Below are 16,693 nucleotides of genomic sequence, written 5' to 3'. Positions count from 1 at the left end.
CTCCCCTTCCCCTTACCCCCCTACCCCATGTGCATCTTGTGAGGAGTCCGCTGATACTTTTAAAATCCATGATTTGTGTCTGGGACTGTTTAAATTCTGTTTTAATCCACAGTATGCAACAAAAACTAAGCAGACATGGTTGAAATATGTACTTGTGCCTTGTAAAGTACACATGATAAGAAGTTCACATTATATTTGAAGACTGGAAAACATACAAGAGTATATTCATGTCAAACACATATTGCTTACTGTGTACTAGGTAATGTTCTAAGGCATTTAATAGACACTAAATAATTTTACATGAACCCTGAGAGATGATTATTATTATTAGCTAAATTTTACAGATGAAGAAACAGGCCAAAGAAGATGACTTACTCAAGAATACACAGAAAGCTGGATGTGGTGGTGCATTCCTGTAATCCTAGTGGCTTGGGAGGCTGAGGCAGGACAGAGGCTAGCCTTAAGCAACTTAGAGAGGCTGTAAGAAACCTAGTGAGATTCTGTCTCAAAGTAAAAAATAAAAAGGGCTGGGGATGTGGCTCAGTGGTTAAGGTAATTCTTGGTTTCCTCCCCCTGCCTGTCTAAAAAAGAATACACAGAAAGTGTTGGAGTCAGTGTTTCAACCCCAGTACAAGCTGCTACTTCATCACCCCCTGCCTGTTTCTTTATTTTATTTGAGTGAAATCAACATGTTTGCTAAATTCCTTTTTTTTTTTAATATTTATTTTTTGGTTGTAGATGGACACAATATCTTTATTTATTTATTTTTATGTGGTGCTGAGGATCAAACCCAGGGTCCTGGACGTGCCAAACGAACACTTTACCCCTGAGCCACAACCCTTATTAAATTCTCTCTCTCTCTCTTTTTTTTTTTTTAAAGAGAGAGGGAGAGAGAAAGAGAGAGAATTTTTAATATTTATTTATTTTTTTAGTTATCGGCCGACACAACATCTTTGTTTTGTATGTGGTGCTGAGGATTGAACCCGGGCTGCACGCATGCCAGGCGAGCGTGCTACTGCTTGAGCCACATCCCCAGCCCCCTTATTAAATTGTTATAATGTAAAGTACTGTAGTAGGAACTAAGTTACAAAAAAAAAATTTTTTTTTTTCAAATAATAATTAAAATAACCAATTGGCACATGCTAAGACATATAGCTGTGTGATTCCTTCTTAAATAACCAGTGAGTGATCTTCATTTTCACAGTGATGAAACTTTCTTTCCTTTAAGAATGACTAACAATAGCCAACTTTTATATAATGCTTTTCTATGACTATTTAAGTAGTACTATTTACTATTAAGTGCTTTATATGTAATAACTTGCTTGTAAGGTGGTGGTTCTTTTCATTTATAGTTTATAAGAGGCACATAAGGGCTGGGAAAGGTGGTACACACCTGTAATCCCAGTACCTCAGGAGGCTGAGGCAGGAGAATCACAAGTTGGAGGCCATTCTAGATGATTTAGTGAGACTCTATTTAAAATAATATAATAATAATAATAATAAAAAGGGCAGAGGACACTGCTCAGTGGCAGAGCTCTCCTGAGTTCATTTCCCAGTACCACCAAACAAAACAAAACACCAAGAAGAAGTAGTAGAAGTAGCAGCACCATGTGAGGTTAAAGAACTTGCCCAAGGGCATGTAACTATTATGTAATAGAACTAGGATTCAAACCCTGGCATTCAGGTTCCATGGGCTGTACATGTAACCATTATAATACTTTTCCTACTAGGTTCTTATAAACATTGTCCTCTAAATTACTTTGTAGTGTTTGTAATAGGAGTCGCTGGAAAGGGTATTAAATGTATGGTATGCCAACATTGACAGTAGCTTTTCCCAAATGATGTTTTGAGGGGGAAGGAAAGTACTGTTGAAGATTTTGATGATGCTGATGATATTCTGAGATTTAAACTCCCTGAGAAGTTCTAAAGTTCAACCTATTTAACCCATTGTTTCTCAGGGTGATTTGATGATGGCCCCTCTTCTTTCCCTTCCTCCTCAAACAGCTGTTCACATATCTGGAAATCTTTGCATTTGTTTAAACACAGTTTGGGTAGTGCACATGTGAGGCTATACTATGAATTCTTTTCCTCATTTTTCCCAACTATACATCCCACAGGAAATCACTGATGAATAAACTTGTACTTTGTGTTTCAAAGTAGAACTCCCAAATCATCAAATTTGTCTCTTATCTCTTTATGTATTGATTTAGTAAAATTATTTATAATAATCCTTAAAATGTAGAATAAAATTTTAGATTTCCAGGAGATCTTTGAGATAACCAAGTTTAGGGTTTTATTTTTTATTTTATTTATTTATTTACTTATTAATTTTTGCAGTACTGGAGATTGAACCCAGGGCCTCACTCATGCTAGGCAAACAGTCACTGAGCTGCATCCCTAGCACTTAGGGTGTGTTTTTGTACTGGGGTTGAACCTAGGACTGCTTTACTACAAAGCTAATCCCCAGTCCTTTTGGATTTTTATTTTGAGATAGGGTCTATGTTACTAAGGGTCCTGTTAAGTTGCTGAGGCTGGCCTTGAGTTTGTATTCCTCCAGGCTCTTTCAGTGTTGCTGGGATTATAGGACTGTGCCATTACACCCGCTAGCCTTAGGGTTTTGTTTTATTTTATTTTATATTTTTGGTACTGGGGATTGAACACAGGAGCGCTTAACCACTTAACCACATCCCCTTTTTTGTTTAAATAGAGAATGGGTCTCACTGAGTTGCTTAGGGTCTTGCTAAGTTGCTGAGCCTGGCTTTGAACTCTCAGCCTCCTGCCTCAGCCTCTCGAGACTCTGGGATTACAGCTGAGTGCCACCATGCGTGGCTCCCATGCAAATTAATTCAGAATGTTTGGTGTGGGAGCCAGGCATTAGATTTTTTGAGGGTCCTGGGGAATGCTAGTAAGCAGCAAAAGTTTGGGGACTACTGTCTGAGGCTATTTTCTTCCCTTTTTTTTCCCCCCAGTACTGGGGTTGAACCTAAGGCCTGTATGCATGTTAGGCAAGTACTTACTCTACCACTGAACTAAGTCCCCAGCCCTGTCTTCTTTTATAGATGAGCCAACAGGGTCTTTTTGTGAGGTGAGGAAATAATCCAGAGGTATTAATTGGGCAAGGCCCATGTACTTACCAAAAGAGATTTTAGATATCTTCTAAAGTAGTCTTCTGAGAAAGTGGCTCTGGAGCCAGAATGCTTAGGTGCAAATCCCCCAACTTTTCTACTTGGACAGTACAGTCTAGCCTGTCTCAGTTTCCTCATCTGACAAATGGACATAATAGAACAATCCCTGTAGAGTTAGTCTGTCACACTATTTGTACTGAGCTTCTAAGGTAGAGAGCTTTTCCAGGGCTTTGGGAGATAGTAGTCCCTAGCATTTCCTTTCTGAATATCCTGTTCTTGAAGGAAGAGCTGTAAACTGATATCCTTATCACCTTCTAATGAAGACCTCCTTTTTTTTTTTTTTTTTAAATATATTTTTAGTTGTAGGTGGACACAATAACTTTATTTATTTAGTTAGTTAATTAATTAATTTTTATGTGGTATTGAGGATCGAACCCAGGGCCTCACATGCTAGGCGAGCGCTCTACCACTGAGCTACAACCCCAGCCCCGCCCCCAAGACCTCCTTTTCTTACCCTAGTGACATAGACCTTGAATGTCTAAATATGGGATTCTGTGGTTCCCCCACCCTGCCTTGTTATTTTAATATTCAGAAAAAGAGTATTTTTCAGAATGCAGAACAGATTTTGAAAAATACAGAAATTGGAGATGATGTATTAGTACTACAAATATCACTACTAAAATAACTACTGTTGTAAGTTTGTATTTGCTTCCAGTTTTTTTTTTCCTTTACATATGTAATATTTATTGTATTTAAAGAAAACAGTATTAAAATTTTGGATCTCTTTTTCTAAATTTTAATCTGTGGTGAGCCCTTTTGCCACATTTTGATTGGTCTTTGAAGTGTGACCTTAAAAAACTGCATAGTATTAGGTCTTCATTATTCAACAGTTTGAATGTTTCTGATTCTTTTGCTGTTATGCATAATACTGCTATAAAATTTTGTAATTGTTTCCTATAGGCTAGTAGAGGAGATATTACTGAGGCATGACCATGAATTCTTTTTTTAAGGCTTTTGTAACAAATTGTCTAAAAGTGTTCCAAAAAGGTGGTAGAAATTTATATTGTGTAGAGGATAAGGAGGTGTGGACCTCAACTTGATTCTTTCTAACCTTTACTTTTTAAAATTTTCCTAATGCTATATATGTAAGAGTGGCTCCTCACTATTTTATTTTGCTTTTCTTTGATTACAATGACATAAACTTTTTTTTTTTTTTTTTTTTTTTTTAAATGAGTGGAGTGTTTCAGAGATGTCCATTAAGTCTAATTGGTTTGTAGTGTTCAAGACTTCTGCTTCTTGTTGATTTTGACTTGGTTCTATTATTGAAAGTGGAGTATTGAAGACTTTAGTTATTACTGAACTTGCCGAAGTCTGGCTGGGCACAATCAGGAGCCACTTGTCAAAAGAAACTAACTTTATTTTTAGAACCACACACGCCAAACAAAATAGCCTCTCAGGAAAAACCCTCAGAGCCTCAACTGCCACCACCGGCTTTCCACAAGCCTCTCTTTCCCCCCACAAGCTTCTCTCCACCTCCCACAATCCTCCTGCTCTTGAGGCCGATTGGCTGGGTCACATGGGCGGAGCCAAAAAAGTCCCCCAATGAGCAGCTCCGTGGTCTGAAAGGGCAGGGAAACAGCCCAATGAGCATCACCGCAGAGGAGCCAATCAGCTAGATGTTGCTGGGGCCGCTGTGAGCCAATCATCAGCCTGCAGCTGGAAGTTTGCTGGGGCCCCTTCGGCTGTGGCTCTCAGCATGAACTGTTTCTGCTTTCACTATTGTCACTTTCTAATGTATTTTCAGACCCTGTTAGGTATGTATGCATTTATAATTGTTAGGTTTACCTGAAGGGTTGACCCTTTTATCATTATATAGAGTATTGCTAGTGTTTCAGAGCTTTCGTGGAAGAGCAATTTTTGGAGGTCTTTACTCCATCATTGTGGAAGGGCTTCTCATTTGATGATTAAATGACATTCTCCTGGGCAAAATTATGATATTTTTGATATCATAAGTTTGATATCTTTTTAAGACCTTTAGTAATAGGTCTGTTTATACTAGAATCCTGATATGAGTATTTTAATATAGTTTTAAAATTTATCTGGCATGAGAAGGCAGGTTAATTTTTAATAGTTTAGTAAAATGCATTTACAAATGCAAATTATACAATTAGATAATTTACATATTGATATTTTGATAAAAAAATAGGAAACCCCATAAAGAATCTTGTATGTTTCTTATTTTGAAATATAGTCTGAATATATCCAATAATATAAGTACCATGAAATACTGTGTGTAGTTTATAAAGGTACAGCTTTGATTTGTGTCATAAGATGTATGCTTAATGGGAATGTTTTTTTAACCTAAGCCTAATTAAAAAAAATTATTTATTCTAATTTTTCTAAGCCTAAATTTTAAGGACGGTAATAAAATATTATTCATAGTACTTACAGAAATCATTGATTTGAGAAAAGGTAGGAAACAATATTAAGTCCATCATAAACTTCACTGGGTTTTCTCAAGGTTACATGGTGAAAGTATTTTATTACCTTTTAAAAAATGTATTTTTTTAAAATTTATTTTTTGTATTAGTTGTCTCTCTGTGTTGCTGAGGTTCTTGCCAAATTATTGAGGCTGGCCTTAAACTTGTTTGTGATCCTCCTGTCTCAGTGTGGGCAAAATTGCTGGGATTATAGGCATGCTTCACTGTGCCCAGCTTCTTCTTCTTCTTATTTTTTAAACAGGTGATTTTTATATACTCAAGATTCTTTAAAAAAAATTGTTTTGACTTATTGCTGGATCTTTATTTTATTTAATTATATGTGATGCTGAGGAACGAATCCAGTGCCTTACACATGCTAGCCAAGCACTTTACCACTGAGCCACAACCCCAGCCCCTTGTTCTTATTTAAATTTAATGAGATGTATGGGTCTAATCTTAATGGATTTTGTAATTCAGAAAAGATGATATCTAGAAGTCCTCTTTAGGATTGTTTTGTAGGGATGTGTGTTCTGTAACACAACATGGACTTGTTACATTAGGGCAGATGTAGTGTGGCGGACCCTTGAGTGAAGGTTTAGAGTTTCTAAATATGGTGTCATCTGAGTGTTGCTTTCCTTATCTTTATGAAAGGGAGCTCTTTCTGTAAAGGGAGCCACAGGACTTTCAGGTCTCTATCCTTTAGCTCTGAATTTCTGTGATTGTTAAACACTTAGGTTTGTCTTGAGGCACTTGAGTAATATTTAATATTGTTAGTTGCATTAAAAACAAACAAGCTGGGCATGGTGTCGCATGCCTATAATCTCAGTGGCTGGGGAGGCTGAGGCAGGAGGATCACAGGCTCAGCAATTTAGCAAGTCCCTAAGTAACTCAGTGAGAACTTGTCTCTAAATAAAATACAAAAAAGTACTGGGGTGTGGCTCAGTGGTTGAGTTCCCCTGGGTTCAATCCCCAGTACCAAAACAAAAACAAGCAAGCAATATTTGGACCTTGTGAGCTGGGCCTTGTTTGGTGCAAAATCCAATTTAAAACATCTGAATTTAGAAAGTTAATAATGCAAATGCTCCGATTTAAAAAGGATTCTGTTCTTTACATTTGGAATTCTTAGTAGAGTTTCCCACTCCTTTGCTCATTAATTTTCTTTTTATGAGAATATGAGATTGATGTATAAAAATATTTTGAGGGGGTGAGTGTAGCTCAGTGGTAGAGTGCTTCCCTAGCATGCACAAGGTGCTGGGCTCAATCCCTAGGACCACCCCCCACCCCCCAAAATTACACAATTCAAAAATTACCAAAAAATAGATGGTACAAAAAAGTAGGCCATCCTTGTTACATAGATAGCTAGTCAGTCCCTCTCCCTGAAGGCAAACAGTATTACCAGTTCCTTGCTTATTTTGCCAAAGATATTCTGTGCATACATATACATTTTTATTATAAAAATGACAAATTGTGTTTAGCATTAAAAAAAAAATCTGATTTTAAAGATCAGATTTAACACTATATAAGGAAATATTTTCTTTTTATCAACTAATGTATTCCAGTGGGTGAATGTATCTTTTACTGGGGTAAACACTGTTTCAAAGAATATCCTTCCATGAACATTAGCTGATACTTGCACATCTGTAGAATACATCCCTATGTTAAATGGCCAGGTTAGAGGGCATATACAATTTAGTTTTTTTTCTCAAGGTTACATGGTTAAATTTTTTGGGGGGGTATGTGTGCTGAGGATTGAACTCAGGGCCTTACACATTCTAAGTAAGCACTCTAGTAACTGAGCTATATCCCCAGCCCCTGATCACATTTTTTTTTTTTACCCCATGACTTCTGACTTTTGTGGATAGGCCTTCTTTTGTGCAAGAGCTTAAGGAAAATATTTCTACCTAGTTCCTTCTAATGTTTTTATTTTTTTTATTATTGAATTTTTGATCCATCTGGATTTTATTTTGCTCTAAGGAATTGAGGTAGGAATCCAATTTTATTTTATTATCTTTTCAGTTGGCAACCCACCTGTCCTATTACCATTCATTGAAGACTCTATTTTCCTTTGTATGAAATTCTGTCTTTATTATAAGCTAAATTCCTAGTTTTTTTAATATTTATTTTTTAGTTGTAGATGGACACAATATCTGTATTTTATTTATTTATTTTTATGTGGTGCTGATTATTGAACCCAGGGCCTCACACGTGCTAGGCAAGTACTCTACCGCTGAGCCACAACCCCAGCCCCAATTCCTAGTTTTTTTTAAAATTTATTTTTATATGGTGCTGAGGATCGAACCCAGGGCATCACATGTGAGGCAGGCACTCTACCACTGAGCTATAGCTCCAGCCCCTCCTAGTATATATTTTTTTAAAAAAATTAATATTCATTTTTTAGTTGTAGTTGGACACAATACCTTTATTTTATTTATTTTTGTGTGGTGCTGAGGATTGAACCTAGGGTCTCACATGTGCTAGGTGAATGCTTTACTGCTGGGCCACAACCCCAGTCCCTCTTAGGGATATTTCCCCATTAACCATGATATTGGCTTATATATTTATCCTGTTAAAGAAATTTCATCAGATATGAATTTTGGATTTTATCAAGTGTTTTTCAACATTTGTGGAGGTGACATGATTTTTCTACTTTAATCTTTAACATAATTAATTGTAGAAGCTGATTTCCTAGTATTTAACCATTCTTGCTTTTTTGTATGAATCCTGTTGTTGTTTAATGATTAACGTTTTTTTAGAATCATAAATTTTCCTGATACATTTAAAACTTTGTCATAAATACATAATTCATCTGTAACATTTGAGAAATACATCTATCCAGTAAATAGATGTGTTCAGAATCAGCTGGAAAAAAGCATTTTTTTCTTTTTTGCATGTGTTTTAGGCAAGTGCTCTAGCACTGAGCTACTTGCCTAACCCAAGATGTGTTCTTTTTTTCATATGTTTGTTTTACAGTTTTGGGTCGGGAGGCATTGAAGTTATGGTTTCAAGCATGCTAGGCGAGTCCTGAGCCCCATTTTTAAAAATTTCATTTTGGAATAGGGTTTCACTAAGTTGCCCAGGCTGGCCTTGAACTTTTGATAGTTCTACCTCAGCTTCCCAACTAGCTGGGATCACAGGTTTAGGCCACCTTGCCAGGCCCCAAGAAGTAGTTTTATTAATAATTTGTTGCCTGTCCTTTTGTTACATTTATATTCCGGGGTCAGATTGTTCAGGTGTGTGTGTGTGTGTGTGTGTGTGTGAGAGAGAGAGAGAGAGAGAGAGAGAGAGAAGGAGGAGGAGGAGAGGTAGACACTGAGAGGTAAACACTGAGAACTGAGAGGTAGACACTGAGTGCTCAGTGGTAGAGGGCTCGTCTTGTGCAAGAAAGATAAAACGCATTATCGAGTGTTAGAATTATACATTATAATATAAAGAGTAAAAGTTGTACCACATTGGCCTGGTTTAGTGTTCTCCCCAGACAGTTTCCCAAACATAACCATAGTTAGTGGTTGGTATGTATTCTTACAGGCCTTTTAAGAACACTTGTAAATAAATATTATACATACATTTACGTGTGTGTATATATTTATTCCCTCCCCCCGTACTAGGGATTGAATCAAGGACCTTGTATATATATGCTAGGCAAGCCACTGAACTATATTCCCTACTTTTATATTTATTTTTTAGTTGTAGTTGGACACAATAAGTTTATTTTATTCATCTTTATGTGGTGCTAAAGATCGAATCCAGGTCCTTGCATATGCTAGGCGAGCGCTGTACCACTGAGCCAGAACCCCAGCCCATGCCAACCTTTTTAAAAAAAAAAAATAATAATAATAATTTTCTTATTTCTGTCTCATTTACTTCAGAAGACCTGCTAACTTCTAAGATAAATCAAATAGAAAATGGGTAAATTTTGGTATATAAATTATTTTTAATGTATTATTTTATTTACTATTTCATTCTTCAAAAATCTTTATACTGATAAAATCAAACTTGTAAAAATTATTTATATTTTATTCTTTTTTTTAAAATATTTTTTTTAGTTGTTGATAGATCTTTTATTTATTTATATGTGGTGCTGAGAATCGAACCCAGTGCCTCATGCATGCCAGGCAAGTGCGCTACCACTGAGCCAAAGCCCCAGCCTATATTTTATTCTTTTTAGATATTATAAAAATTATTTTAAGACAGGGTCTCAATAAGTTGCAGGCTATCCTTGAACTTGAAATCTTGCCTCATACTCCTGAGTAGCTGGAATTACAGGCATGTGCCACCATGCCTCTCTTGTTTTATTTATACACACACTTTTTCTGTTTGATCAAAAACTGGGACCATTCTTTTAGTATTTTTTGTTTAGAAAATTCTTTTAGGTATATAAGAAATAGGGGCTGGGGTTGTGGTTCAGTGGTAGAGCGCTCGCCTAGCACAGGCAGGGCCCTGGGTTCTATCCTCAGCACCACATAAAAATAAATAAATTAGTTAAAGATATTGTGTCTAACTACAACTAAAAAATAAATAATAAAAAAATAGATATATAAGAAATAAATGAATGCATTCTTGGAACGTTTTTTTTTTTTGGGGGGGGGAATGGGGATTACAAGGGATTGAACTCAGGGGCACTCAACCACTAAGCCACATCCCCAGCCCTATTGTGTATTTTATTTAGAGACAGGGTCTCACTGAGTTGCTTAGTGTCTTGCTAAGTTGCTGACGTTGGCTTTGAACTTGTGATCCTCCTGCTTCAGCCTCCTGAGCCACTGGGATTGCAGGCATGTGCCAGTGTGCCTGGCAGAAACTCTTTTAAAGTAGTAAATTCAGTTTAGAAATGGCCTAATAATCAGGCCCAGTGGCACATGCCTGTAATCCCAGTGGCTCAGGAGGCTGAGGCAGGCTCTTGAAAGTTTTTAATAGCAGAAAGAAAAGAACTAAAAGAAAGTCTCACACAAAGTCTCATCTATAAAATGGAAAAGATAATATGTTTTTTCATAGAGCTTATAATTAGGATTTAATGAGATGATGTATTAAATGGCCTAACACAGTGCCTAGTCAAAAAGAAAACCTAGCTAGTTATTTTGAACATGTTTCAGCTCTAGAATTTTGGGGGGAATGGTAGTTTATTGGGGATCAAACCTGAGCCATGTTCCCAGTCCTTTTTATATTTTATTTTGAGACAGGATCTTACTAATTGAGGGTCTGAATTGCTGAGGCTGGTCTAGAATTTGGATACTGCTGCCTCAGCCTCCCTAGCCACTGAAATTACAGGTGTGTGCTACCATCACCAGCTCTAGATTTTTTTTTTTTTTTTTTTTTGTACCAGGGATTGAACCCAGGGTCGCTTAACCACTGAGGCATATTCCCAATCCTTTTATATTTTATTTTGAGACAGGGTCTCCCTAAGTTGCTTAGGGACTCATCAAGTTGTTGAGGATGGCTTTGAACTTATGATCTTCCTGCCTCAGTTCCTCAGTTTACCCTGAGATTACCCACATCTGCCACTGTGCCCAGCTAGAGTTTTAAATGAATAACATTTTGGCATGTGATTGTATGGCCTGACAGTAATCTTTTGATTCTTCTCCGTTTTCTTTCAAGGCCCTATTTTTTTTTAAAAAAAATGTGTTAAATGTTTTCATTCATAGTGTTGTGTGCCATAAATATCAGTTTAATAGCAGTGTTTTTCTTTAGAATTATTTAAATTGTTTTCTACCTATTCAGTTCTATCCATTAGTTAGTTCAGTTTTTTTCTTAGAGTGTGCCTCCATCGGTTTTGAGACCTTTACATATTGTCTGTATTAGTCATTTTCTTAGAATTTTCTTTCATATTGCCTCACTGAAGAGGTCTAACAACTAAGGGCCATAAATAGGAAAAAAGAACATAAGAAAAGTGTTTTGGGGGATAACTGGCTACGTTTGAATTTGAACTAAATATTAAAGAAAATTAATGGTATTATTGTTTGTTCTTCAGTATGATAATGAGGTTTGAAGTTATCTGGGGTTGTATCCTTATGAGTTTGGAGATACTTCCTAAAGTATTTTATGGTGGTGTGTCATGATGTTGGCTGTGTACTTTTAAATGGCTCAATAGAAACCATAACAAACATGTGTGTGAGAACTGAGGATGTAGCTTAGTGGTAGAGCATTTGCCTATTGTGCTTGAGGCCTGGGTTCTATCCCAAGCACCTACTCCCATAACGTGTATAAACATCTGGGTGTGAGTATAGATAGTTAAGCCGTAGATAAAGATATGATGTAAAAGTGTGACTAATTGGTGAATCTAGGTTAAAGTATACAAGTGTTCAGTATTTACACAAAATTTTGTAGGGTTAAATTTTTTTTAAGATGTAAGTTTGGAAAAATAAGTGTAAGTAGAATAGTCTTTAAAAAACTCAATTGCCTCTACTTCTTTACCTTAGTAGATTTGTTGAAAAAAGAGTCTATGTCGTTACTCTAAGTGGCATTCTTTGACATAAATAGAAAGTAACTGTGAAAGTTATTATTAAAATGTTTTATTAAAATGTAGTTGGAGGTCTGGGGATGTGGCTTAAGCGGTAGCGCGCTCGCCTGGCATGCGCGGGGCTCTGGGTTCGATCTTCAACACCACATAAAAATAAAAAAATAAAGATATTGTGTCCACCTAAAACTTAAAAAAATATATTAAAAATAAAATGTATTTGTAGGGTCTGGGGTTGTGGCTCAGCTGTAAAGTGCTCGCCTGGCATGTGCGAGGCCCTGGGTTCAATCCTCAGCACCATATTTAAGTAAATAAAATAAAGGCATTGTGTCCAACTACAACTTAAAAAAATGTAGTTGGAGCCAAGTTTGGTGGCACATGCCTGGGATCCCAGAGGCTTAGGAGATTGCAAGAAATTGCAAGAGAATCGCAATTTCGAGGCCAGTCCCAGCAACTTGGTGAGGCCCTAAGCAACTTAGTGACATCCTGTCTCAAAATAAGAAATAGAAAGGTCTGGGGATATGGCTCAGTCGGTAAGTGCCCCAGGTTCAATTTAAAAAAAAAAAAAAGTAGCTGGATTTTTTAGTCTGCCAAAGCCTTGAGCCTGAGACCTGCGCTCTCCAAAGAAGATTAGCAAGCATTAGGGAGGTATTAAAGATATATTAGCACCAAACTGAGGCTTTCTTCTTGGAGTGTATATAAGAAAATTGAAATAGGAACAGCCTTTTCACTCTGTGATTCAGATCACCTCACATCATCTCAAGTTCCACCTAAAAGTATCTCCAGTACACTAGTGACAGAATTCCACCTCATCAGGTGATCTGATTGTAATGGGTTAGAAGGAAAATAAACTTCTATATTAAATTCTGCTTACAGAATTCTGTTTACAGTTTTTTTAAAAAAATATCCTTCTAGTTCAGTTATCATCATCATCATCATCATCATCACTACTTGGTTGATTTGATAACGACAGATAGATGCCTGTTTAACTGAGCAGTGTCCTGGCTTAGAGCAGATGTTAGATATTGTAGTCTAAATTATTACTGGCTTCTAGCCTTGAAGTTGCTCTTGTAGTTGTGTTTTTGCTCTCTATGTGTGTGTGGGGTTCTTTCTTTTTTTCTGTCCCTGCTGCATTGTTCCTGCTGTTCTTTGGAAGGCCCTAGGACGCTATGCCTGTTGAACAATGAAAGGATCCAGACCGTGTCTGTCTCTCATTTTGTTATCCCGATACAAGACTCAATTGAATAAAACATATTACCCATCTGGCCTGGAAATCTCAGTTGCACTCAAAATAACTTACTAACAAGTTGTTGGATCATGATATCTTGAGATTTTCTGAAAGTTCAGCTTCTTTTTAGCTGTTGCTAAGACAGAAATTTCATTGACATGAGGGACACGAGGACATGTCTGCACACTGCCAGTTGTTTTCTAGGCATTTGGCTCTGCCGCCTTGCAGATGGTTAGACTCTGGGTGGTGGGTAAATGTGTGCTGATTATCTTATTGAATTAAGGTAACCTTTTGTCGTTCACTGAATTCTGCAGGCCAGTTGGTCAGTGAGCAGCTGCTCTGTGTGGCTTGGTTTGGGTTTTGAAGTACACAAAGACCATCTTAAAGGGTGGTCAATCTAATCCAGGTATTCAACAAAGCAATATTGAAAGCCTTCTTCCTCTTTTGACACTGTTTTCTGTTCTGTTGGAAGTAAATGAACAAAAATGTTTTTTTACTTTTTCTCAGTTAACTAAATGATTGAGTGTTTCACTGAATACTTCTTTTTTTTTTTTTTAAACCTGCTTTAAGTTACAGAAAATATACTTTCATAATTTTGGTGTCAGAAGCATTTTAATTTTATGGCTGAGTTTGTATTTAAATATCATGGTGATTAATGGAGGTTTTTTTTTTGTTGTTGTTGTTAGTTTAGTATCACAGATATTTTAGGAATTATAATCTCTTGACAAATTCTACCTGTACAATTTTTTGTTTGTAGGGTTGTTTTGTTTTAAATTTTTCACTTGTAGAAGAATTCTATCTCAATTTCTATAAGTGATTTCAGGAGGCCTCTTTTTGAGGGCTGGGTATTGGGGATTGAACCCGGGGCCTTATTTTTAACAACAGGGATCTTAATTGTTTTCAGTAAATTGCTAAAATTGTATGGCTCATTTCACCTATAGAATAATTTTTCTTGAATTGATCCTTTGGTTTCCTCAGAGAAAGTGATACAGCTACTAGTTGATATGCTGATTGTCAGAGAGAGGTTATTTAACAGTGATTGAAGAGGAACAGCTTACTTTCTCTAGTTTGGTTATCTCTTGGGCCCTAGAGACTTTTTATTCACAGCCCACTTTTTCATTTAGATTTATATGGTAGTAACGATCATGTCTACTAAGCATTTTAAAAACATACTCTGTGCTGGGCACTGGACTTGGCCTGTTTTTCTTTCATTTTTTTCTTCACAGCAACTTTATGAGGCAATCTTGTTAGCTCCATCTTAGAGATGTGAAAACAGGGTGGTTTAGTAGCTCATCTAGTACCACACAGCTAAATAGTGGCTGGGCTATAACAGAGGCTAGAGCTCTTAGACTCCAAGGCTCTTGCTCCATTCTGCCCTGCTGCTGTGGTAATGATCGGCCTCATTACCTAACCACAGCTTCCCATTCAAGCTTAAGAGTAAACTAAAGGGCTGGGGTTTAGCTCAGTGGTGGAGTGGTTGCCTAGCACATGTGAGGCACTGGGTTCCATCCTCAGTACCACATAAAAATAAATAAATAAAATAAAGGTATTGTGTCCATTCTTACTTTATTAATGGTGAAATCAATATAGCAACATAAAAGTAAAATTTTGAAGGCTGATACACTGAATTTTACAACTCTTACAAACTATTTTGTTTTTGCTTATTTCCTTCCAACTTGTTTATGTGCATGGTCTTTTATACAATCAAAGCATATACATAACAATGCATTCAATTTTAAAAAAAAGTACCATATACATTTTTATATTAATTCTTCTTATTGTCTACACTTATGTTATATTTGTCTGGTTATTTCATAATTTGTCTCCCCTAGATGTAAAAGTACCACGAAGACAGGGATTTTCTCTTTTTGCTCCCCTCTGTTGAATGAATACAAGTAGTTAATGTTATTTGTTAAAATTAAGTTTTTGTTTTTCTGTTAAATGCATTATGAGGAAATAGTTGAGCAGATTTTCACCAAACGTGGAAGGGTTTTGGGGGGAGGGTTTGTTTGAGATGAACAGGAGACATGTGTCATATGTTTTCTGATAATGTAGCAGAGGTAATATACAGAAATTTTAAATGTGAGAACTAAATTGTAAGTCCCTAGGATAGATCTTCGTTTGCATTTTGGAGTTGAATAATTTCTCACTTTGGCTTCACATGTCTTTTTTTTTTTTTTTGGTACTNGTTGTAGGTGGACACAATACCTTTACTTTATGTGATGCTGAGGCTTGAACCCAGTGCTTCAGGCAAGCGCTCTACCCCTGAGTCCTAGCCTCAGCCCCTGGGAAACAACTTTTGTGAGCTCCTGAAACAAACAAAACAATGCAAATGTTTGAAGCATAGAGTAAGTTATTATGCTCCATTGATATCTGATGCTAGAGTTTGAGTAAAAGGAAAGATTGTGTACATCATACATACATACTGTAGGTATGTAAGAAAGCTGTCTGGTGTTATAAAAGTATAAGGTAATACGTAAACATGCGCAGATTGAAGAAAATGGAGGGAGTCAAATTAAAAAAAAAAAGTCTCACTTTTTTTTTGTTTTGGTGGTACTGGGAATTGAACCTAGGGTTCAAGCTGCATCCTTAACCCTTGTAGTTTTATTTTGTGGCAGGATCCCAGTAAGTTGTCCAGGCTGGCCTTAAACTTACAATCCTTCTGTCTTAGGCTCCCAGGTCTCTGGAATTACAGGTGTGCTCCACTGCACCCCACTCAATCTCTGACATTTTAAAAACTAGTTTTGAATTTACAGATAGAAGATCCGCTTTTGAGCTTGGAGAACAAATGGAAATTGGAGTTAGATCATCTTCCATTAGTGTCCCTTTTTATTCTTTCATGCTTTTTCCATGTTCATGTTGCTGTTGGAACCTCCTTTGTCCCTCTTGTGGGCACACCTTTTTCTTCTGGACCATGTAAAGGGTTCTTTCCTTAGTCCTACCTCACACTGTTCTCATGTCATCTTGCTCATTATAGCAGAAAGTTTGCCAAGTAATCACATGCCCTGGAACCTGTGAGGAATTAGAGCAATTAGATATGTCTTCTTTCCTAGAGGTGCCAGTACATGGTTGTGTATGTTGAGCTGATGCCAGACCCACTGTGCAAAAAGAAAAGTGCCACCAGTGCTAATTAGCTGGGGATATACTCCTCAAGCACCCACATGTTACATGTCCTTCACATCCTAGCAAAATTTTCACCCCTTCTTAGAAAGTCTTCTAACCTTACGTAATTTCTGCTTTTGAAATGCTATAGCATTATGTTCTTCATTGTCCATATTGCCTATTGTCTACAACTCTTATGTTCTGTTGCTCTTGACATTCTAGGCATTTATAAGTTTCTTAAGCTCATTTTTATCATCCATACTGCCTACTACTATGCTTTGTGGTTACTTGGGGCATTTAATTCAATTTT

At 36.7% G+C, this 16,693-nt stretch overlaps 1 protein-coding gene across 3 annotated transcripts in view; it reads left to right on the top strand.

Annotated features, from left to right (window-relative positions):
* Kat6b (lysine acetyltransferase 6B) overlaps positions 1–16,693 on the top strand; it is a 173,309-nt gene that overhangs the window by 17,069 nt on the left and 139,547 nt on the right. The window lies entirely within an intron of this gene.

Source organism: Marmota marmota, unplaced genomic scaffold (genome assembly GCF_001458135.2).
Source record: "Marmota marmota marmota unplaced genomic scaffold, marMar, whole genome shotgun sequence".
NCBI lineage: Eukaryota > Metazoa > Chordata > Mammalia > Rodentia > Sciuridae > Marmota > Marmota marmota.
The sequence above is the reverse complement of the archived record's forward strand: the minus strand, read 5'-3'. Positions and strand labels throughout refer to the sequence as shown.